The sequence below is a fragment of the Rhinopithecus roxellana genome, chromosome 17, assembly GCF_007565055.1.
Source record: "Rhinopithecus roxellana isolate Shanxi Qingling chromosome 17, ASM756505v1, whole genome shotgun sequence".
NCBI classification, from domain to species: domain Eukaryota; kingdom Metazoa; phylum Chordata; class Mammalia; order Primates; family Cercopithecidae; genus Rhinopithecus; species Rhinopithecus roxellana.
The window spans coordinates 40406365-40431660 of NC_044565.1; the positions used below are offsets into that span (position 1 = coordinate 40406365).

At 41.2% G+C, this 25296-nt stretch overlaps 1 long non-coding RNA gene and 1 pseudogene across 2 annotated transcripts; one reads left to right on the forward strand and one right to left on the reverse strand.

The window, feature by feature from the left end:
• Window positions 1-88: 88 nt before the first annotated feature.
• LOC104673429 lies at window positions 89-1732 on the forward strand. The gene is made up of 2 exons (XR_749513.1): window positions 89-290; window positions 1341-1732. It is a non-coding gene; the product is annotated as an uncharacterized LOC104673429 (long non-coding RNA).
• A 17471-nt stretch (window positions 1733-19203) lies between these two features.
• Window positions 19204-21204, reverse strand: LOC104673450 (annotated as a pseudogene). Its single transcript, XR_749517.2, has one exon. The product of XR_749517.2 is annotated as a chromobox protein homolog 3 pseudogene (transcript).
• Between the last annotated feature and the right edge of the window lie 4092 nt (window positions 21205-25296).

Genomic DNA, 25296 nt, shown 5'->3' on the forward strand with positions numbered 1-25296 from the left:
GCTCGCCTGATTCCTAGAGGAAAGTTTGTGTGCGCATGCTCCAAGGAGCCGCGCCCCATCGGTTTCCCTAACAGAAAATTCGCGGCGCATACTGATAAACCTGCTTCCTTATGCGACCTGAAGGCTGCTTCCGCTAACCCGGGCTGGCGCTGCTAACCTCACCCAGGGAGCCTGCTGTCGGAAGATGTCCAGAGGCACCATCCCTCCTATGAAGAGGGAATACCAGTACAACAGCCACAAGGCGTCTTCCTGTGGCTCTCAAACAAAAATACACTGCATTATATCAGCAGGTATTCAGCACCTGGCCGTCTCCAAACGGTGTCTAAATCGAGTTTTAAAAAATTAATGTTGGCTGGGCGCGGCGGCTCACGTCTGTAATCCCAGCACTTTGGGAGGCCAAGGTGGGCGGATCACGAGGCCAGGAGATCAAGATCGTCCTGGCTAACACGGTGAAACCCCGTCTCTACTAAAAATACAAAATAGCCGGGCGTGGTGACGGGCGCCTGTAGTTCCAGCTACTCAGGAGCCTGAGGCAGGAGAATGGCGTGAACCCGGTAGGCGGAGCTTGCAGTGAGCCGAGATCGCGCCACTGCACTGCAGCCTGGGCGACAGAGCAAGACTCCGTCTCAAAAAAAAAAAAAAAAAAAAAAATTAATGTTAGGAGCTGGACGGCGAGGGAGGAAAAAAATTAAAAATTACATTAATTTTTTTCTCTTTTTTAGAAACGGAGTCTCACCCTGTCCCCAGGCTGGAGTGCAGTGGCGCGATCGGCTCACTGGGATTACAGGCGCGCACCACCACTCCTGGCTAATTTTTATTTTAGTAGAGACGGAGTTTCGCCGTGTTGCCCGGGCTGGTCTCGTACTCCTGAGCTTAGGCAATCCATACGCCTCGGCCTCCCAACGTGCTAGAATTACAGGCATGAGTCACCCCGCCCGGCCAAATTACATTAATATTTTATATTGAGGAGGAAGTTGGTTATAAAGGACTTTCAAGTGTGTCAGGGGTTAATAATCTACATATTTAAAAATATTCCAGGCTGGGCGCAGTGGCTCACACCTGTAATCCCAGCACTATGGGAGGCCGAGACATGCGGATCACGAGATCAGGAGATCGAGACCATCCTGGCTAACACAGTGAAACCCCGTCTCTACTGAAAATACAAAAAATTAGCTGGCGTGGTGGCGGGCGCCTGTAGTCCCAGCTACTCGGGAGGCTGCGGCAGGAGAATGGCGTGAAACCGGGAGGCAGAGCTTGCAGTGAGCCGAGATCATGCCACTGCCTTCCAGCCTGGGCGACAGAGCGAGACTCCGTCTCAAAAAAAATAATGTATTTCATAGACTGCATTGGAGAGAAAGGCGCCAGGACAGAAAAGCCTGAGAGAAACCACCTGTCATTCTTGGAGAAAAGGATGCTCCGGCTTTCCCGATTTGGTTGATGGGATGGAAAATCAACCCTTACAGAAAGACATCACCAATTCCGGAAAGGATGCTGCGCCAGTCACGTTTCTGCATTTGTGAGAGGTTGAAATCTCCAGAAGTCGCCCAAGGTTTTCAAGCTGAACACGGGAGAAATGACTCCGGATCCTTGAGGACTGTTTTCCTCAATAAGGAGCTGCAATCTTGGCTCCACGACCCTCTCTCCGAAACATCTCGGTGTCTGGTATCTGGTTATATTGTGGCCTGAGAGAGAAGTTTCTTTAGGGACCAGTGAATTAAAAACAAAAACAAAACAAAAACAGGTCCCACCAACACATTAATACTTTAAATTTCCCTCTTTATAATAGGTTGAAATGTCAGTATCTCGTAAGAACAATGGCTGAACCAAATGTTTCCTCAAATCTCACAGTCTTTCCCACCACTTCAGAAGCTACCTCAGGACTAAGCTCTGATTTTTTTTTTTTTTTTTTTTTTAAATCCTGCCCAAATTTCTATCTAAGGGGCCTGGGGAGTCATGCCCTACAAACCATAAATTCTCATCAGATGAGTTTTATTTAACCCTATATATGGTGACTTGCTTTCCAGTCTGACTTTGGCATGATATTATGTGACAAAGAAGAAAGTCAAAATATTTTACCCCAAAACATGTTTCTTTGCCATATTTTGAAATGGTCCTGCAAAGCTGTGCTTTGTGGGGGAAAATATGCATCTGTAAAGAATCTCTATTAACATAGCTAGATCTTTTTCTTCCAGACCCTCCCAAACCTGAAGAGATTGAAAGTCTAGCATCTTTTTAAAGGTCTGAATAGGAAACATTTGTCATCTGGCATCTCTAAGGGCAGCCATTATAAGACTTCAAAAGAACCTTTTGTGACTTTGGCCTGTGACAGCCCTCAGGGGGTCCTGAGAACATGTGCCCAAGGTGGTTGGGGCACAGCTTGGTTTTATACATTTTAGGGAGGCATGAGACATCAATAAAATACATTTAAGAAATACATTGGTTTGGTTCAGAAAGGCGGGGCAACTCAAAGCAGGGACTTCCAGGCTATAGGTAAACGTAAACATTTTCTTTTTCTTTTTTGGGATGGAGTCTCACTTTGTCGCCCAAGCTGGAGTGCAGTGGCACCATCTCTGCTTACTGCAACCTCCGCCGCACCAGGTTCAAGCAATTCTGCCTCAGCTTCCTGAATAGCTGGGTCTACAGGTGCATGCCTTTTGAACTTTTGAAGAACCTTTTGAAGTCTTATAATCTTTTAGCTTAACCTGAACATGTCCTTCCTATTGATCCCAGGTCTTCAGACAATTGTCAACTCAACCAATTGTCAATTAGAAAATGTTTAAATTGGCCGGGCGCAGTGTCTCATGCCTCTAATCCCAGCACTTTAAAAGGCCAAGGCGGGTAGATTGCTGACCTCAGGAGTTCAAGACCAGCCTGGGCAACATGGTGAAACCCCATCTCTACTAAAATACAAAAAATTAGCCAGGCATAGTGGCATGCACCTGTAGTCCCAGCTACTCAGGAAGCTGAGGCAGGAGAATTGCTTGAACCCAGGGGATGGAGGTTGCAGTAAGCAGAGATTGTGCCACTGCACTCCAGCTTGGGCGACAAAGTGAGACTCCATCCCAAAAAAGAAAATGTTTACATTTACCTATAGCCTGGAAGTCCCTGCTTTGAGTTGCCCCGCCTTTCTGAACCAAACCAATGTATTTCTTAAATGTATTTCATTGATGTTTCATGCCTCCCTAAAATGTATAAAACCAAGCTGTGTCCCAACCACCTTGGGCACATGTTCTCAGGACCTCCTGAGGGCTGTGTCATGGGCCATGGTCACTCATATTTGGCTCAGAATAAATCTCTTCAAACATTTTACAGAGTTGACTCTTCATCAACATGCCCATAACTGATGAGATGCTTTATCAAAATTCTAGTGGACTGTCTAGTTCAGAAAATGGACCAGCCAGGTTTGCTTAAATGCACCCCTCTACAACTATGTCACTCCTGCTTGGGGCCGGCTAGGTCAGGAGACCTTTCCCTAAACTAATGTACTCCATGTCTTAAGCCTTTTTTTTTTTGAGACACAGTCTCAGTCTGTCACCCAGGCTGGAGTGCAGTGGCGCCATCTTGGCTCGCTGCAACCTCCGCCTCCCAGGTTCAAGTGATTCTCCTGTCTTGGCCTCCCAAGTAGCTGGGACTACAGGTGTGCACCACCATGCCCTGCTAATTTTTGTATTTTAAGTAGAGATGGGTTTTCACCATGTTGGCCAGGCTGGTCTCGAACTCCTGACCTCAGGTGATCCAACCACCTCGACCTCCCAAAGTGCTGGGATTACAGGTGTGAGCCACCACGCCTGGCCCATGTGTCTTGGTCTTTTTTACTAATATTGATTATAAAATGGGTGAAACTTTGGATAAAATTTCTGCATTAGAATTTCTTTTTATATGTCCTGAAGCTTGTAACTACTTGCTCATGATTTTTTGTGTATGTTTAGCAATGTGCATGTCATTGATGGCCTTTGTAAAAGTATGTTCAACATAGTTGTGGAGACAGAGGCGCAATTAGAGTAGGTTGTAAGAATTAAAAGGAGTAGGCAAAAAGGCATGTGTATACCAGTGGCCTTCAAAGCGTACACAGACTTTCTTCTTAAGGGATCAATTCCCAGATCTTCAGTTTCATATAAACTCTTCCCTAAAATTGACTTGCCTAAAAGCATGTTAGTGTTGTGGGCACAGCTTCTCTTTTCTTATTTCTGCTTTTACAGTCATCCTTTTTCCAAAAGGAAGGTATATATATATGTCCTCCTCCTTGTCTAACAATGGCATATTGCCCCAGGATGTAAAAAAGGTCAAGGGTGACAAGCAGAGACACAATTCAAAGCATTTGTATTAAGAGACCAGTAACTCCAATGCATTATTTTGCAAGTCACATTGTTTTGTTTTTGTTTGTTTTGAGACAGGGTCGCTGTTGCCCAGCCTGGAGTGCAGTGGTATGATCTCTGCTCATTGCAGCCTCGACCTCCCTGTTTGAAGGGATCTTCCCGCCTCAGCCCCCCAAGTAACTGAGACTACAGGCACACAACACGCCTGGCTAATTTTTGTATTTTTTGTAGAGATAGGATTCTGCCATGTTGCCTAGGCTGGTCTTGAACTCCTGATTTCAAGCTATCTGCCCACCTCGGCCTCTCAAGGTGCTGGGATTACAGGCATGAGCCACCACACTTGGTTTAAATCTATAATTTCAAAGTTAAAAAATTTTAAAGTCAGAACTATGTAAAAAGTTATGCTTAGAAAAGTCTAGCTTCCTCAGCTCTATCCCTTCCACCTATTCCTTCCTCTGTCCCCCAGAGATAACTTATTTCACTATTTTTGGTACATCTCTGTTTCTTTTCTTTTTTTTTTTTTAGATGCAGTCTCACTCTGTCGTCTGGGCTGCAGTGCAGTGGCGCGATCTCAGCTCACTGCAACCTCCACCTCCCAGGTTCAAGCGATTCTCCTGCCTCAACCTCCTGAGTAATTGGGATTACAGTTGCCCACCACTACACCTAGCTAATTTTTTGTATTGTTAGTAGAGATGGGGTTTCACCACATTGGCCAGGCTGGTCTTGAACTCCTGACCTCGTGATTCGCTCGCCTCAGACTCCCAAAAATGCTGGGATTACAGGCGTGAGCCATCATGCCCAGCCACATCTCTGTTTCTTTTTGCAAAAATAAATACATATATTTGTTTTTGGACTAATGTGGACATATTGTTAATTAAAATAGTAAATAAATTGTACTGTTAAAGAGAATCTATTAGATTCTTGTTTGCATTTCTTGAACGAAAGTATCTTGCTCTATATAGTTCTTTCTTTCCATTTCAATTCACAGAAATCGTCATTGTCCTTTTTTTTTTTTTTTTTTTTGAGATAGGTTCTCGTTTTGTCACCCAGGTTGGGTGGCATGATCTTATCTCACTACAGTCTCGACCTCCTGGGCTCAAGCAGTCCTCCCACTTCAGCCTCCCGAGTAGCTGGAACCATAGGGCTTGCCACCATACCCGGGTAATTTTACTTTTTGTACAGATGACGTCTCACTATGTTGCCTAGGCTGGTCTTGAACTCCTGGGCTCAAGCGGTCCTCCCACCTCAGTCTCCCAAAGCGCTGGGATGACAGGAGTGAGCCACTGCGCAAAGCCTGTCCTTGTTTTTTTAATAGCTGTGCAATACTCCAGTGTGCTGATGTCCTATTATTCAACCCAGTCTCTTGCTAATGGACATTTGAGTTGTTTCCACATTATTGCTATTGTGTATAAATAATTCTACAATGAGTAATCTTATGCTCCTATTGTTCTATATTTGTCAAGTTGTATCTTCATAGTAAATTCCTAGAAGTGGCATTACTGGACCAAAAGATAAATATATATGAGCATTTGCTAGACATTGCCAAATTCCTCTCCTTGGAGTAGTACCATTTTGTACTTTTAGATTTTTGCCAACATGATAGATAGGAATTAGTATTTCAGCATATTTTAAATTTGCATTTCTCTCATAATGAACATGTTGAGCATTTCATTTAAGGGCCATTCATATGTCTTTTTCTGTGGACAGTCTATTCATATCTTTTTTCCTTTTTCATAATATGTTTGTATCTTTTTGTCTTTTTCATCCTGATTTTTTTTTTTTTTTTTTTTTTGAGACAGAGTCTCAGTCTGTCACCCAGGCTGGAGTGCAGTGGTGCAATCTTGGCTCACTGCAACCTCCGCCTCCCGGGTTCAAGTGATTCTCCTGCCTCAGCCTCCTGAGTAGCTGGGATTACAGGCATGTGCCACCACACCCAGCTAATTTTTGTATTCTTTTGTAGAGATGGGGTTTCACCATATTGGTCATGCTGGTCTTGAACTCCTGACCTCGTGATCCGCCCGCCTCGGCCTCCCAAAGTGCTGGGATTACAGGTGTGAGCCACCACACCCAGCCTTTTCATCCTGATTTTTAAAGAACTTGTATATTAGCCTTGCAGTATTTTCTCCCAGTTTGTCATCTTTTCTGACTTTTTTTTTTTGCCATGAAGTTTTCTTTTTTAAGTAGTTAAGGTTATCAATCTTTCCTCTTATTTCTTTCTCCCACTCCTTGCTTATAAAGGAACTCATCCATATTTTCTTCTATTATATGAATTAATTCTTTACATATAGCTCTCATTTGGATTTTATCCTTGTATATGGTGCCAGGTATAATCCAAATCTGTATTTTTCAAAATATTCAGTTGTCCCAATGCTATTATTTATTAAAAAGCCTATCTAGTGATTTGAGATGCCGCTTTTGCTATATGTTAAAATTCTTTATTTTCTTGAGCCTATTTCTAGACTTTCTATTATGTTACAGTGATCTGCCAACACACTCAGTTTTTATTGCAGAGGCTTTATAGTATACTCTTGTATCTTGTAGGACTAGTCTGTCTCTCTGAACCAAATTGAATTTTCTTTTACAAGATTTTCCTAGGTCTTCTTTCATATTTATTTTTTCATGTGAACTTTATAATCAACTGATCTAGTTCCAGAATAAAAGGTATTTGCAGGCCGGGCACGGTGGCTCATGCCTGTAATCCCAGCACTTTGGGAGGCCGAGGCGGGCAGATCACAAGGTCAGCAGATCGAGACCATCCTGGCTAACACGGTGAAACTCCGTCTCTACTAAAAATACAAAAAATTAGCCAGGCGTGGTGGCGGGTACCTGTAGTCCCAGCTACTAGGGAGGCTGAGGCAGGAGAATGGTGTGAACCCGGGAGGCGGAGCTTGCAGTGAGCCGAGATTGCTTCACTGCTCTCCAGCCTGGGCGACAGGGCAAGACTCCATCTCAAAAACAAACAAAGAAAAAGAACAAACAAAAAAACTGCCCTCTGGACTAAATTTTTTTTTTTTTTTTTTTTTTTTTTTTTTTTTTTTTTTTTTTTGAGACGGAGTCTCGCTCTGTCGCCCAGGCTGGAGTGCAGTGGCCGGATCTCAGCTCACTGCAAGCTCCGCCTCCCGGGTTTACGCCATTCTCCTGCCTCAGCCTCCCGAGTAGCTGGAACTACAGGCGCCCGCCACCGCGCCCGGCTAGTTTTTTGTATTTTTTAGTAGAGACGGGGTTTCACCGTGTTCGCCAGGATGGTCTCGATCTCCTGACCTCGTGATCTGCCCGTCTCGGCCTCCCAAAGTGCTGGGATTACAGGCTTGAGCCACCGTGCCCGGCCTGGACTAAATTTAAGGAAGTGCCATGAGCTAGTAATGAGAAAAAAAGGTTTTTTTTTTTTTTCTTTTTTGAAACAGAGTCTTGTTCTGTCGCCCAGGCTGGAGTGCAGTGGCGCGATCTCAGCTCACTGCAAGCTCCGCCTCCCGGGTTCACGCTATTCTCCTGCCTCAGCCTCCTGAGTAGCTGGGACTACAGGCGCCCGCCACCACGCCCGGCTAATTTTCCGTAATTTTAGTAGAGACGGGGTTTCACCGTGTTAGCCAGGATGGTCTCGATCTCCTCACGTCATGAGCCGCCCACCTTCCAAGTCCTGGAATTGCCACTGCGCCCAGCCTTTTTTTTTTTTTTTTTTTTGAGACGGAGTTTTGCCATTGTTGCCCAGGCTGGAGTGCAATGGCATGATCTTGGCATGATCTTGGCTCACTGCAACCTATGCCTCCTGGTTCAAATGATTATCTTGCCTCAGTCTCCGGAGTAGCTGGGATTATAGGCACCCACCACCACACCCAGCTAATTTTTGTATTTTTAGTAGAGATGGGGTTTCACCATGTTATCTGAGCTGGTCTTGAACTCCTGACCTCAGGTGATCCACCCACCTCAGCCTCCCAAAGTGCTGAGGTTACAGGTGTGAGCCACCACGCCTGGCCTTAATGGGACTTTTTTAAAAAGTTGGTTATTTGAAAAACCTTAAAATATATCAGCCTTGGACAAGATTGATTAAGGAAAAGAAAAAACAATAGGGAATACTAATTAAAAAGTAAAAGCCTCCTTGGTTGGGTGCAGTGACTCATGCCTGTAATCCCAGCACTTTGGGAGGCCGAGGTGGGTGGATTGCTGGAGCTCAGGAATTCGAGACCAGCCTGGGCAACATGGCAAAACCCCATCTCTACAAAAAATGCAAAAATTAGCAGGGTGTGGTAGCACATGCCTGTGGACCCAGCTAATGGGGAGGCTGAGGTGGTAGGACTGCTTTTGAGCCTAAGAGGCGGAGGTTGTAGTAAGCCTAGATCACCCCACTGTACTTCAGCCTGGGTGACACAGTGAGACCCTCTGTCTCAAAAAATAAAGAAAATAAAGAAAAGGTTCCTTAATGGGGAAATAGTAGATAGGTGTGGCCACGTGAGTGAATTCAGGCAACTGAATATGAGCAAAAATGATATATGCCACTACCAGCCTCTCCCACAAAAGTGCCTCACAAGCAATACCCTGCGCTCTCTCTCTCTGTCCTCTGACTTGAGACAGAAAACCACAGCACCATGGAAGCCATGTTTTAAAGAGACTGGAACCAGAACATGAGAAGAGCCTTGAATTACCAATCGAAAAAGCTGCCTGCCAATCAGGAACACATATTTGCATTTTATTCAAATGAGAAATAAACTTCTATTGTGTTGGAACCATTTTTTGCAGTTAGCATTACCTTAAACCAGAATTTAGTATGTAATAAATGCAGTATTTCAAACTAGTGGAAGAAAAAAATGTATTCAATAAGCATGTTTATGGACACTGGAAATTGCACAGCCATCAGAAAGAAAAAAAAAGTTGGATGCCTATATCACACATTATACCATGTGAAAACTTTCAAGTGGATCAGATATTTACATGGGAAAATAAAACCATGCAAGTTTTAGAAGAAAATACGAATTTCTTTATAGGCTTTAAGTGTGAAAGGTCTTTCCAAATGTGACTCAAATGTAAAGTCGTGAAAGATTAGACTGGTAAATTTGAGTAGCTAAAAAATTTTAAAAACCTTTCAGAATGGCCAAAAGACATAATTCACCAAGGAAAAAAATGCAAATGAAAAACAGGAAATTGGCCGGGCGCGGTGGCTCACGCCTGTAATCCCAGCACTTTGGGAGGCCGAGATGGGCGGATCACAAGGTCAGGAGATCTAGACCATCCTGGCTAGCACGGTGAAACTCCGTCTCTACTAAAAATACAAAAAAAATTAGCTGGGCATGGTAGCGGGCGCCTGTAGTCCCAGCTACTCGGGAGTCTGAGGCAGGAGAATGGCGTGAACCCGGGAGGCGGAGCTTGCAGTGAGCCGAGATCGTGCCACTGCACTCCAGTCTGGGTGACAGAGCAAGACTCCGTCTCAAAAAAAAAAAAAAAGAAAGAAAAAAGAAAAACAGGAAATTATTTGTTATTCATATCAGGCAAAAAGCTAGTATCCCTACTAAATAAAGAACCCTTAGAAATTGATGAGAAAACACTAAAAATCCAACATAAAAATGGGCAAAAGGGGTAGCCATGGTGGCTCACACCTGTAATCCCAATACTTTGAGTGACTGAGGTGAGCTGATCACTTGAGCCCAGGCATTTGAGACCAGCCTGGACAACATTGCAAAACCTTGTCTCTACAAAAAAAAAAAAAAAAAAAAAAAAAAAAAAAATCAACTGAATGTGGTGGTGTGCATCTGTAGTCCCAGCTATTTGGGAGGCTGAGGTGGGAGGATCAACTGAGCCAGGGAAGATCAAGGCTGCAGTGAGCCATGATCACATTACTGTACTCCAGCCTGGGTGACAGAGTAAGACTCTGTCAAAAACGAAAGAAAAAGAAAAGGAAAGGGAAAGGAAAGGGAAAAGAAGGAAAAGGAAAGGGAAAGAAAGAGAGAGGAAAGAAGAAAAGGAAGGAGGGAGGGAGGGAGGGAAGGAAGGAAGGAAGAAGGAAGGAAGGAAGGAATGAAGGAAGAAGTAAGAAGGAAGGAAGAAGGCAGGAAGGAAGGAGGGAAGAAGGAAAGAACAAAATCCCGCTCTCCCCCCTTCCATCCCTCCAGAATCCTCCCTTCCGCCGAGGAGGAAGGAGTAAGAAAGGAAAAGAAAGAATAGAAAAGAAAAGAAAAGAACAGAAAAGAAAAGAAAAGGGCTCCATGCAGCATTTACCTAGCTTGCCTTTCCACCTTTTGCCCTGTGAGGACACACAAGAAGGCCCTCACCAGACCAAATGCCAGTTACTTGAGCTTAGACTTCCCAGCCTCCAGAGCTGTGAGAAATACATTTCTGTTCTTCATAAGTTACCCACTCTGGGGTATTCTGTTATAGCAGCATAAATGGACTAAGACCATGGACAAAGGATATAAACAGGTAATTTTCAAAAGAGAAAACATAAGTGACCAACAAACCTATGAATGTATGTTCAACCTCATTAATAATCAGGACATATAAATAAAAATAAAGAGACTATTTCATACTCACTGCACTAGAAAAAGTATAGTTTATCAGTACCTGCAGTCATCATTCACAGACATTCAGATCCTAAAGGTAGGAGTGGGAACTCTTTGAAGTTAGATGTGGTCACAAGACTTGTTAAAACAAGTGTTAGCCAATTAATTGTGAGCAGAACTGATATGGTCACTTGTGTGCAGAAATTGGGAAGAGCCAAATTTGAGCCCTTTAGTCAGTTTTTTCCCCCTACTTCATAGAAGCAAGTGTCAGGATGGAAGTTCTGTCAGCCCTGGTCCCTGAGTGACTATGATAACAGAACTTCATGAAGAAGAAATAGACCGTTGAATTAAGACACTGAGATTTCTGTGATTGTGTTACTATAGCATAATTTAGTTATTCTGACTGATATAACCCCAATTGTTGCCGAGGAAACAACTGGGGCTTTTATATGCTGCTTGCGAGCCTAAGCTGGTACAACTCTGGAGAAAACTTTTTGCAAATGTTTAGTCAAGTTGACAATGTGCATACCCATGTAGGCACAAGAAAAATGAGCAAATGTTTTGCTACAACATTAAAGAAAAAACTGAAAATAACCTCAATGTCCATAGACATGAAATATATTTTAGTAGATTAATAGACTAGATTACTATTGAGTAGCTAAAATAAACTTAAGCTACCTGAATCAAAATATATAATTCTCAAACAAATAGAGTCTAAAAAATTGCATAAGGATATGAATAATATGAGGTCATTATATAAAGTGTACATAACATATTATGCTGTAGCTATATAAAATATGTAGTAAAAGTATAACAACATGCATAGGCATAGTAAGCATCAAATTCAGAGAAATGTTCACTTCTGGGAAAAGAAGAGGAGGATGCAGGATCCTTGGTGATAGGGTATTTGTAATGTTTTATGTCTCATTTCAAAACATCAAATGCTACTATGTAAAAATGATGGGTGGTGGGTACCTGGATATTTGTTGTATTATCCTTTGTACTTTTCTGTCTACTTGAAATACTGAATAATAATTAAAAAGAAAATACGAGCAAGCAAAAAGCAAAAGAAAAAGCATCTATAAGTCTTCCTCTCCTGCTCCATCTCTGAAATCACCTTAATTAATATATTGATGTAAATCTGTCCAATGTTCTTCCATATCTCTGTGTCTCTGCCTCACCTGGATAGGACGAAAAAGGTTATTCAGATAACTTATTCAGATAACTACGGTAAAAGTGTACAGTTTAGCAGGCTATGTACTCTACACCTTAATTTACATGTTTAGAAGATGTCGTTTTGCCAAGTTAAAAATATTTACTAAAAGGAGAAACACTTCATTATTATTATTATTATTATTATTATTCAGACAGGGTCTTGTTCTGTTGCCCAGACTGGAGACTGGAGTACAGTGGCATGATTGTCGCTCACTACAGCCTTGACCTCTTGGGCTTAAGTGAGCCTCCCACCTCAGCCTCCTGAGTAGCTGGGACTACAGGCACGTACTATCATGCCTCGCTAATTTTTTTTTTTTTTTTTTTTGTAAAAATGGGGTCTCACTATGTTTCCTAGGCTTGTCTCACATTCTCAAGCGATCTTCCTACCTTGGTCTCCCAAAGTGCTGGGATTACAGATGTGAGCCTCATTATTATTATTGTTGTTGTTGTTACTATTTTTGAGACAGTCTCATTCTGTTGCACAGGCTGGAGTGCAGTGATGCGATCTTGGCTCACTGCAACCTCTGCCTCCCGAGTTCAAGCAATTCTCTGCCTCAGCCTCCTGAGTAGCTGGGATTACAGGCAACTGCTACCACGCCCGGCTAATTTTTTTGTATTTTTAGTAGGGACGGGGTTTCACCATCTCGGCCAGGCTGGTCTTGAACTCCTGATCTCATGATGCACCCACCTTGGCCTCCCAAAGTGCTGGGATTACAGGTATGAGCCCCCACGCCTGGCCTAGCCTCATTATTCTTTAAGAGTTTGCATCAATTTGCTTGCCATCACCTTTTTTTTTTGAGACATAGTCTCACTCTGTCGCCCAGGCTGGAGTACAGTGGCGCCATCTCAGCTCACTGCAACCTCTGCCTACTGGGTTCAAGTGATTCTCCCACTTCAGCCTCCTGAGTAGCTGAGATTACAGGTGCATCCCATCATACCCAGCTAATTTTTGTATTTTTAGTAGAGACAGGGTTTCACCATGTTAGTCAGGCTGGTCTTGAATCCCTGACTCGTGGTCCACCCACCTTGGCCTCCCAAAGTGCTGGGATTACAGGCGTGAGCCACTGTGCCTGGCCGCCATCCACTTACATTGATTTGTTTAGATTCTTTCTTTCTTTTTTTTTTTCCAGACGCAGTCTTGCTCTGTTGCCCAGGCTGGAGTGCAGTGGTGTGACCTTGGTTCACTGCAACCTCTACCTCCCAGGTTCAAGTGATTCCCCTGCCTTAGTCTCCCGAGTAGCTGGGACTACAGGCATGCGCCACCACGCCCAGTGAATTTTTGTAGTTTAGGTAGAGATGGGGTTTCACCATGTTGGCCAGGCTGGTCTCGAACTCCTGACCTCAGGTGATTACAGGTGTGTGCCACCACACCTAGCTAATTTGTGTATTTTTAGTAGAGACGGAGTTTCACTATGTTGGCCAGGCTGGTCTTGAACTCCTGACCTCAGGTGATCTGCCCACCTCCTCAGCCTCCCAAAGTGCTGGGATTACAGGCGTGAGCTACCGCTCCCAGCCAAAAAAATATTTATTTTTGAGTCTCACTCTGTTGCCAGGCTGGAGTGCAGTGGCGCGATCTTGGCTCACTGCAGCCTCCACCTCCCGGGTTGAAGCTATTCTCCTGCCTCAGCCTCCCAAGTAGCTAGGACTACAGGCATGCGCCACCACGCCACCAGCTAATTTTTGTATTTTTAGTAGAGATAGGGGTTTCACCATGTTGGCCAGGATGGTCTCAATCCCCTGAACTCCTGATCTGCCCACCTTGGCCTCACAGTGCTGGGACTACAAGCGTGAGCCACCGCACCCGGCCAACAAAATATTTCTAATAGAGCAGAAGAGCTGGTCACAGAGTCAAGACCAGTAACAACAAAACAATGAGAACATTAGACTGCTAAAGTGTTTCAATGTTGTGAGCACAATACCACACAGAAAGAAGAGGTCAGCAGCTTCATGAAGGAGGTGAGATTTGAGCAGGGCCTTGAACAAGGGAACAATTTCAATAGGCAGCAAACAAAAGACAACCTTCTAGGTGGGGGAATAACGTGAGCCAAGCCAAAAATGGGGATAAACACAATACAGTTGTTTCTAAAAGTCCTTCATGTGGTCTACTAGTAATAGCTAACATTTTTGAGCACTTACTATATGTCAGGCAGTATTCCAAGTCCTTTCATGTATTAATTCGTTTAACACAGCAACACCGTCATCAAGAGCGCACTGCTCAAACCACTTTTTCTGTTGCTCTTAGACGCAGTGCCGTCTCTGGGTCTCAGTTTGTCTGTAAAAAAGCAGATAATAACGTTGCCCTGTGCATGATGGATATACATACACGGGCAAACACAAGAAGAGATTAAACAAAATGATGTAACTGTTAGGATAAATTGGTGAGATTATGGGTTATATTTCTATTACCCAAATGCAATTTAATGCAATATTGGCTTTTTTGAAACAGTTTTCTGGCAATATAATCCACATATCATACAATTCACCCATTTAAATGGTACAATCCAGTGGTTTTAAGTATACTCTCAGAGTTATGCAACCATTACCACAATCAGTTTTGAACATTTTCATCACCTCAAAGAGAAACTCTGTAACCTTTAGCTATCATCCCAGGTGCCCATATCATTCTTCTCTCTCCTTCCCTGAGCAACCACTAATCTTGCCTGTCTCTATATATTTGCCCATTCTGGACATTTTATAAAAATGGAATCATATGTGATGTTTTGTGGTTGTCTTCTTTCACATAGCATGTTTTCAAGGTTTATCCATGTTGTAGCACAAACCTACTTCATTCCTTTTTAAAATTTTTATTAATTTTTTTGTAGAGATAGGGTCTTGCTATGTTGCCCAGGCTGGTCTTGAACTCCTGGGCTCAAGCAATCCTCCTTCCTTGGCCTCCCAAAGTGTTGGGATTACAGGTGTGAGCCACCATGCCCAGCCTTCACTTTTTATTGGAAGTGAAATTCACATAAGAAAATTAACAAAAGTGTACAATTTAATGACATTTAGTGCATCCACAATGTTGTGCAACCACCACCTTCATCAAGCTCCAAAACATTTTCATTACCCCCAAAACCACACATCCATTACGCACACATCCATTACACAGTCACATTTTCTTCTCTCCAGTCCCTAACAATTATTATTTTTTTTGAGAGTCTCACTCTGTTGCCCAGACTGGAGTGCAGTGCAGTAACGTGTTCTCAGCCCACTGCAACCTCCACCTCCCAGGTTCAAGCAATTCTCATGTCCTAGCCTCCCAAGTAGCTGGGATTACAGGAATGCACCACCATGCCCAGCTAATTTTTATACTTTTAGTAGAGACGGGGTTACACCATGTTGACCAGGCTGGTCTCCAGCTCCCGACCTCAAGTGATCCACCTGTCTTGGCCTCCCAAAGTGCTGGGATTACAGGCGTGAGTCACTGTGCCTGGCAAGTCCCTAACAATTTATAATTTGCTTTCTGTTGCTATGGATTTACCCATTCTGGATATTGTATACAAATAGAGTCATGCAGCGTGTGATCTTTTGTGTCTGGCTTCTTTCACACAGCAAAATATTTACAAGGTTCATGCTTTTTGTGACTGATTAATATTCCATTGTATAGGTATATGACATTTTCTTTCTCCATTTATCAGTCAATAGATATTTGGGTTTTTTCCCACATTTTGGCTATTGTGAATAGTGTTGCTATGAGCATCTGCGTACAAGTATTGGTTTGAGTACCTGTTTCAATTATTTTGCGTATGTATCTGGGTCATATGGTAACTCTCTATGTTTAACTTTTTGAAGAACTAACAGGTGGCTTTCCAAAGTGGCTGCATTATTTTACATTCCCATCAGCAGTGTAGAGGGTTCCAGTTTCTCCACATCCTTGGCAACATTTGTTGTTATGTAGCTTTTTGCTTATAGCTATTCTACTGAGTGTTAAAGTGATATCTCACTGTGGTTTTGATTTGCATTTTCCTGATGGCCAATGATGTTGAGCAACTTTTCATGCGCTTATTGACCATTTGTATATCTTCTTTGGAAAAATGTCTATTCAAGTCTTTCACCATTTTAAAAATTGGGTTATTTTTCTTTTAAATGTTGAGTTGTAGGCATTATTTATATATTCTGGATACACATTCCCTTATCAGATACATATTTTGTAAACATTTTCTCACATTCTGTAAGCTATCTTTTCACTTTCTTGATGTCCTTTGAAGCACAAAAGTTTTTAATTTTGGTGTCCAATTCATTTTTTTGCTTGTTGCTTGTGCTTTTAGTGTCTAAGAATCCATTGCCAAATCCAAGGTGACAAAGATTTACCCCTATGCTTTCTTATAAGAGTTTTACAGTTTTGACTCTTACATTTAGGTCTTTGATCCGTTTTGGGTCAATTTTTACATATAGTGTGATGTAAGGATCCAACTTCATTATTTTGCATTAGCCTGTCTAGCTATCCTAGTGCCATTTGTAGAAAAGACTATTCTTTTTCACCCTTGATGAAAATCAGTTGACCATGGAAATGTGGGTTTATTTCTGGACTCCCAATTCTGTTCCATTGATCTGTATGTCTATCCTTATGCCAGTACCGCACTGTCTTGATTATTGTAGCTTTGTAGTAAGATTGGAAATGGGAAAGTGTAAATCTTCTTTGTTGTTTTCCAAAATTGTTTTGGCTGTTTTGAGTCACTTGAGTTTTCACATAAATTTTAGAATCAGCTTGTTAATTTCTACAAGGAAGAGAGTCTCTTACAAGTCTCTCTGCTAGAGACTGTGGTGAATCTGTAGATTAAGTTGAGGAATATTCCCATCTTAACAACATTAAGTCTTATGATCCATGAACATAGGATGTCTTTCCATTTATTTAGGCCTTTAATTTCTTTCAACAACATTTTATTTGAATATGTTTTCAGAATGTTTTCTATTTGTTAAATTTATCCTTAAGCTCTTAATTTTTTGATGTTATAAGTTGTTTTCTTAATTTCAATTTTAGATTTTTCATTGCTACTGTATAGAAATAAGTTGATTTTGTCATATTGATCCTATATCCTGAAGTACTGCTGAACTCAATTATCTGTTTTAATTTTTTTTAGTGATTTCATAGAATTTCCTGCATACAGGATCAGGTCATCTCTGAATAGATACAGTTTTACTTCTTTTCCAATTTATATGCATTTTATGTCATTTTTTAGGCCCGTCTGCTCTGGCTAGATCCTCCAGTACAATATTGAATAGAAATGTTGAGAATGGGATTGTCTTGTTCCTGATCTTAGTGGGAAAGTATCAATTTCTTCACCATTACGTGTAATGTTAACTGTGTGTGTTTTGTAGATGTCCTTTATCAAGTTAAGGAAGTTCCCTTCTATGTTGTTAACTGTTTTTTTATCATGAAAAAATATTGGACTTGTCGATTGCTTTTTATGCATCTATTGAGATGATTGTGAAACTTTTTTTTTTTTTTGGAGACAGAGTCTTGCTCTGTCACCCTGACTGGAGTGCAATGGTGTGATCTTGGCTCACTGCAACCTCCGCTTCCCAAGTTCAAGCAATTCTCCTGCCTCAGCCCCCCGAATAGCTGGGATTACAGGCATATGCCACCACGCCTAATTTTTGTATTTTTAGTAGAGACGGGGTTTCACCGTGTTGTCCAGGCTGGTCTAGAACTCCCGACCTTGTGATCTGCCCACCTCGGCCTCCCGAAGTGCTGGGATTACAGCCGTGAGCCATCGCACCCAGCCAATTGTGAAACTTAAAAAAAAAAAATTATACTGATACAGTGTATTACATTAATTGATTTTCAAATATTAAGTCAACTTTCCATTCTTGGAATAAATCTCCCTTGGAGTATAATTATTTTTGTATGTTGCTGGATTGTGCTAGCGTATGTTGAATATTGTTGCATCTATATTCATAAGAGATATTGGTCTGTAGTTTTCTTTTTCTTGTGATATCTTTGTCTAGTGATGTCTGGGCTTTTCTTTGTAGGCAGTGTTGGACAATTCAATGTCTTTAGTTGTTATAGAGCTATTCATATTTTCTCTCCTTTTGAGTCAGTTTCAGTAGTTTGTGTCTTTCTAATAATAGTACTCCTTTATAAGCCTTTTTGTTTATCTTTTTTTTTTTTTTTTGAGACAGAGTCTTGCTCTGTTGCCCAGGCTGGAGTGCTGTGGCGCAATCTCGGCTCACTGCAAGGTCTGCTTCCCCGGTTCATACCATTCTCCTGCTCAGCCTCCCAAGAAGCTGGAACTACAGGTGCCCACCACCACGCCCAGCTAATTTTTTGTATTTTTTAGTAGAGATGGGGTTTCACCATGTTAGCCAAGATGGTCTCGATCTCCTGACTTCGTGATCCACCTGCCTCAGCCTCCCAAAATGCTGGGATTACAGGCGTGAGCCACCGTGCCCAGCCTTGTTTATCTTCTTTATATCTCTTCTTTCATTTCTGATTTTAGTAATTTGAGTCTTCCTTAGTTTAACTAAAAGTTTTGCCAATTAAAAAAATCTTTTCAAAACCTAGTTTTTGGTTTTGTTTTTCTCTATCACATTTCCCTTCTCTAGTTCATTTGCTTCCATCTTTATTATTTTCTTTTAGTGTGCTTTTAATTGCTATTCTTTTTCCAGTGTCTTAAGGTGGAAGGTTAAGTGCTTGATTTGAAATCTTTCTTCTTGGCTGGGTGTGGTGGCTCAGGGCCAAGGCAGGCAGATCACTTGAGGCCAGGAGTTCAAGACCGGCCTGGGTAACATGCTGAAGCCTCAACTAATTTTGTATTTTAAAAATACAAAAATTACTCAAGCATGGTGGCACATGCCTATAATCCCAGATACTTGGGAGGCTGAGGCATGAGAATTGCTTGTGCCCGGGAGGTGGAGGTTGCAGTGAGCTGAGATCACGCCACTGCACTCCAGCCTAGGCGACAGAATGAGACTCTGTCTCAAAAACAAACAAACAAAAAACAAATGAAAAAACTTTCTTATTTTTTATTGTGTATATTTAAGGTATACAACATGATATAACATACACATATACAGTAAAATGGTTACTATAGTGGAACAAATGAACATACATATCCATCATCCTTACATAGTTATACATTTTCCTCTCTGTGGGCAGGAACAGCTATAAGCTACTCATTTAGCAAAAATCCCTAATAAAATACTCTATTACTAACTATAGTCTTCATGTTGTATATTAGATCTTATTTTTTTTTGCATAAAGGAATATAAAACTATTTATTAACCACTGTTCACCAGTATTTACAATCAAGTAAACAATATACAGTTGGATAACACTCTGATTACTACAAAGTTGTTCTTCCTGGCTTTTGTTGAACCAGTAAAGCAAATAACTGAAGATTGAGCCTACATGTAAGGAATCAGTTGGGGTAAAGAAAAAATATGCAGGTCAATAGGTCAGCTTACAAAAGGTTGTTCACACATTTATGGCAGCAGGTCCTCAACTGCCAACATCTCTAACCATCTGATTAGGTTTATATGAGCCAAGTCTTACATATTCCTTTCATCATTACCTTTTAGTCAATGTAGCAACAGGGATTTCAACATTTTGTTAAGGAATGGCTCACTAGGGAAATTTTAAAATTTTCATTTAACTTAGTTTTGTTTAGCTAGTTAAAACACACTAGCATTTGTCTAGTTTCCTCATCTGGATGAGGAAACCTGCTGCGATGGCAGTGATAAAATCTTTCCTTTTAGGAAATTTGCAAATAAACCACTGCAATTATAGATACTTTAAAATTATCCAATTTAAATTGTCCTATTTAGAATTACTTATTTCCCTTGAAATGTATGGCTTCAGGAAAATTTTCAATTTAACTTGAAGTGATTATTTCTTATATTGCTCGGAATAATGGCATCTCAGAAACATGGGTTTACCTGTGATTTTTTGTTTGGGTGAATGCTTAAAAACAAAGAAAAATTTACATATGCATTTTATGGATACACACACACACACAAAAAAACATGTAAAAAACATAAAATGGTCCTTAGGCTTATGAGAACACAAGTTTTGATTGAGTAATGACTATGGACATTTCCCCCAACATTTAGAAAAGCTGTTCTTTAATGAAGAGGAAATAATACACCATGGTATCAAATGTTCTTTTCTGATAAAGGAAGCAACTACAGAAAGCATTATTTGTTCAAAGTAACCAGTGCTACGGATGCAAAAAAACCCCCCAACAACTCTTCCAATGCTACTTTCAAAACAAACATATCAAACTTGATTTTCATTAGGATGTAGTTATTTCATCACACTAGTAAATCAAAATCCAAGACCCAAATTTCATATATATATATATATATAAATATATATTAAAAAACAATGTGAACAATTATTGAGCTTCATCTTCTGGACAAGAATGCCAAGTTAGTCTCCCTTCATAAAAAGCAATTACAATTTGAGGATACTTCATATTTTCCTCTTTCGCCAGCACCAAGTCTGCCTCATCTGAATCTTTCCATTTCATAAGAAACATCAATTCTCCACTGCTGTCTGTGGCACCGATTATTCTTTCAGGATCAAGTCCTCTGGCAAATCCTCTTGGTTTGTCAGCAGCATCTCTTTTCTTCTTTGATTTGCTGTCATCAGATTCACTGTCAGATAAAGATTTTCTTTTTGTACCGTCTTTTTCTTTGCCAGCTTTCTGAGAGTTAAGAAATGCTTCAATCAACTCTGGACAATCTAAATTTTCTTCAGGTTCCCAAGTATTGTCAGCATCTGTAAATCCCTTCCACTTCAGGAAATATTCCACTTTCCCATTCACTACATGTCGATCTAGTACTTTTTCCACCACAAATTCTTCAGGCTCTGCCTCTTCAACTTTTTTACTCTTCCTATTCTGTTTTTTTCCTATTTTTTGAAATGTAGTTTTATTGGAGGCCATTTTTTATTGCAGACTTGAAGAGCTATTATTCACCACCTCCGAGCTGCTCCGGGTCGTGGGTCTGCAGCATCTCCAGCCCTGCATGCCTACAGCTCGAGCCTGTATATTAGATCTTTAAACCTGTTTATCCTACATTATTTCTTCCTGTTTATTTAAGCATTTACAGTTACAAATTTCTCTCTAGGCACTGCTTTAGCTACATCCCATATGTTTTGGTATGTTGTCTTTCTTTTCATTTATCTCAAAGTATTTCCTAATTTCCCTTGTGATTTCTTCCTTCACCCATTAGTTACTCAGTAGTATATTAACTTCCACATATCTGTGGATTTCTCAGATTTCCTTGTTCTTTCTCTCTCTTTCTTTTTTTGAGACAGGGTCTTGCTCTGTTGTCCATGTTAGAGTGCAGTGGTTTGAACATGGCTCACTGCAGCCTTGATCTCCTAAGCTCAAGCAATTCTCCCACCTAAACCTCCCGAGTATCTGGGACTACAGGCATGCGCCACTGTACCCAGCTAATTAAAAAAAATTTTTGTAGAGATGGGGGTCACATCATGTTGCTCACGCTGGTCCCAAACTCCTGGGCTCAAGTGATTCTCCAGACTTGGCCTCTCAGTGCTGCAATTACTGATGTGTGCCACCACACCAGCCTCTAATTTCTATTGTGGTTATTGTATATTATTTTTAATTCCTTTGTGGTTAGAGAACATATTTTGTATTATTTCTTTCCTTTAAAATGTATTGGGTCTTGTATTATGGCTTAGCACATGGTCTATCCAGGAGAATGTTCCACATGCACTAGGAGAAACATGTATATTCTGCTGTTGTTGAGTGGAGTGTCTATAGATGTCTGTTGGTTTCGTTGGTTTATAGTGTTGTTCAAGTCATCTGTTTCCTTGTCGATCTTCTGCCTTAGTGGTCTATCCATTATTGAAAGCCCATTCTTGTTGAATTGTGTTATTTCCCCTTTCAGTTGTCAGTTTATACTTTATGAATTTTGGTGCTTTTTGGTTCACATATGGTTATAATTGTTATATCTTCCTGATGGAGTGACCCTTTTATTATAAAATGTCCCTCTTTATTTCTAATAATTTTTGAAGCCTATTTTGTATAACCACTCCTGCTTATGGTTGCTGTTTGCATGTTATATTATTTTTTATCCTTTTACTTTTAATCCATCTGTATCCTTGAATTTAAAGTCTGTCTCCCATATACTGCGTTTAGTTGGGATTTTGTTTTCTTATCTAGTCTGATGTTCTCTGCCTTTTGATGGATAACATATTCACATTTAATGTTATTATTTATATAGCTGGATTTACTTTTGCTGGTTTACTTTTCGCTTTCTTCATGCCTCCTATGTTTTCTGTTTCTTTATTCCTCTTTTCCTTTCTTTTGCATTAAGTAAATATTTTCTGATGTAACATTAATTTATATATATATATATATATATTTTTTTTTTTTTTTTTTTTTTTTTTTTTTTTTGGAGACGGAGTCTCGCTATCACCCAGGCTGGAGTGCAGTGGCCGGATCTCAGCTCACCGCAAGCTCCGCCTCCCAGGTTCACGCCATTCTCCTGCCTCAGCCTCCTGAGTAGCTGGGACTACAGGCGCCCGCCACGTCGCCCGGCTAGTTTTTTGTATTTTTTAGTAGAGACGGGGTTTCACCGTGTTAGCCAGGATGGTCTCAATCTCCTGACCTCGTGATCCACCCGTCTCGGCCTCCCAAAGTGCTGGGATTACAGGCTTGAGCCACCGCGCCCGGCCTTACTATATATTTTTTGAATTGTTTCCTCAGTTTTTGCTCCAGGGCTTACCATACATACATCTTAACATCAGAATCTGCTTCACATTTACAATAAATTCCAAAGAGATATAGAAACATTATTCGTATATAGCTCCATTCCGTTTCCTCTTGTGGTATTGTTATACATGTCTATATATGTTACAAACCCAGTAATATATTGTTATAATTATTACTTTACTTTTATACCTTTTTAAAAAGCTGAGGGAAGAAAATGGAGAAAAAAATATACTTACAGCTTTTGTTGCATTAGCCTATAAATATATATTTATAGCTTTTATTGTATCAAATTTATTTCTCATTTCTGGTTCTCTTCATTTGTTCCTATATTAACACTGGGAGTCATTTACTTAGTCCAATATAGCTTTGCTCCTATCCACCTCTTTTGTGCTGTTATTGGCAAATACATTACATTTCTTTGGTATAGTCCCAACAATAAAATTATATACATATTCAACTGCTTTTTAAAATTAGTTAAGAAATATGCATGCTATCTTTACTAATGCTTTTATGTATTACTGTCTAGAGTCACTTGTTTCAGCCTCAATAACCTTTTTTTTTTTTTGAGGTGGAGTTTCACTGTTGTTGCCCAGGCTGGAGAGCAATGCCACGATCTCGGTTCACTGCAACCTCTGCCTCCCAGGTTTAAGTGATTCTCTTGCCTCAGCCTCCTGAGTAGCTGGGATTACAGGTGCCTGCCACCACACCCAGCTAATTTTTGTATTTTTAGTAGAGATGCAGTTTCACCATGTTGGCCAGGCTGGTCTCAAACTCCTGACCTCAGGTGATCCACCTGCCTTGGCTTCCCAAAGTGCTGGGATTATACGTGTGAGTCACCGTGCCCGGCCGCCTAAATAACTTTCTTTTAGTATTTTTTGTACAGTGGGTCTGATAGCAATGAATTATCTCAATTTTTGTTTATTTGGGAATCTCTTCATTTTGCCTTCATATTTGAAAGACAATTTTTGCTGAATGTAGGATTCTTGGTTGATAGATTTTCTTTGAGCATTTTGAATGTTATCCCACTGCCTTCTCTCCTTCTCCTTCTCCTTCATTTTAGGACAGGATCTCTCTCTGTCTCCCATGCTGGAGTGCAGTGGTGTGATCATAGCTCACTGCAGCCTCCAACTCCTGGGCTCAAGTGATCCTCCCACCTAAGCCTCCCAAGTAGCTGGAATTACAGGTGTGTGCCACTATGTCTGGCTATTTAAAAAATTCATTTGTAAGGCCGGGTGTGGTGGCTCACGCCTGTAATCCCAGCACTTTGGGAGGCCGAGGCGGATGGATCACCTGAGGTCAGGAGTTCGAGACTAGCCTGACCAACATGGCGAAACCCCACCTCTACTAAAAATACAAAAAATTAGTTGGGCGTGGTGGCCTGTAATCCCAGTTACTTGGAAGGCTGAGGCAGGAGAATCACTTGAACCTGGGAGGTAGAGGTTGCAGTGAGCTGAAATCACACCACTGTACTCCAGCCTGGGTGAAAAGAGCAAAACTCCATCTCAAAGAAAAAAAAAAACAAAAAAAAAGAAAACCCAAACAATTATTTGTAGAGGTCTCCCTGTGTTGGCCAGGCTGGTCTTGAACTCTTAGCTTCCTCCCTCCTTGGCCTGAGCCACTGTGCCTGGGCTGTTATCCACTGCATTCTGTTCTCCACTGCCTCTGATGAGAAGTCAGCTGTTGATCTTATTGGGGTTCTCTTGTAAGTAAGGATTTTTCTTCTTCTTTTTTTTTCCTTTGAGACAGAGTCTCGCTGTGTCACCCAGGCTGGGGTACAGTGGTGTGATCTTGGCTCACTGCAACCTCCACCTCCTGGGTTCAAGCAATTCTCCTGCCTAAACCTCCCAAGTAGCTGGGACTACAGGCGCATGGCACCATGTCCGGATAATTTTTTGTAGTTTTAGTGCAGACGGGGTTTCACCACGTTAGCTAGGATGGGTTCAATCTCCTGACCTCGTGATCTGCCCGCCTCGGCCTCCCAAAGTGCTGGGATTACAGGTGTGAGCCTCTGCACCCAACCATAAGTAAGGACTTTTCTCTTGCTGCTTCAAGCTTTTCTCTTTGTCCTTGACCATTTATAACTATAATGTGTGTTTGTGGATTTCTTTGCATTTAACCTCTTCGAGTTTGTTGAGCTTCTTGGATGTGTAAAGTTTTCCATCAGATTTGGAAAGTTTTCAGCCCCTATTTATTTAAATATTTTTTTTCTCTTCCTTTCTCTAGCTCCTCTCCTTTTGGAGCTTCCATTAGATGTATGTTAGCAAGCTTAATGATATCTCATATTTCTCTGAGGCTCTGTTCATTTTTCTTCATTCTTTTTTTCTGTTTATAATTTTATTTTTAGACAAAGAAAAAAGTGGGGAAAAGGTGGGAAAAGATAAGGATGGAAAACAATTACCTAATCACTTTGGTGAGCTTATGAGATGCTCATAATTCCATAGCATCTTCACCATAAAATGCTGCAGTGGTTACTTATTATCCAAGTGTTCATGTTTAATATACTGTTGAGATAAAAGGGTGGCCATCAGGTCAGCTTACTTAACTTTCTATTCTGCTCAGAACTTGAAGCTGCCCAGATTTCAGCAGAATTCACCT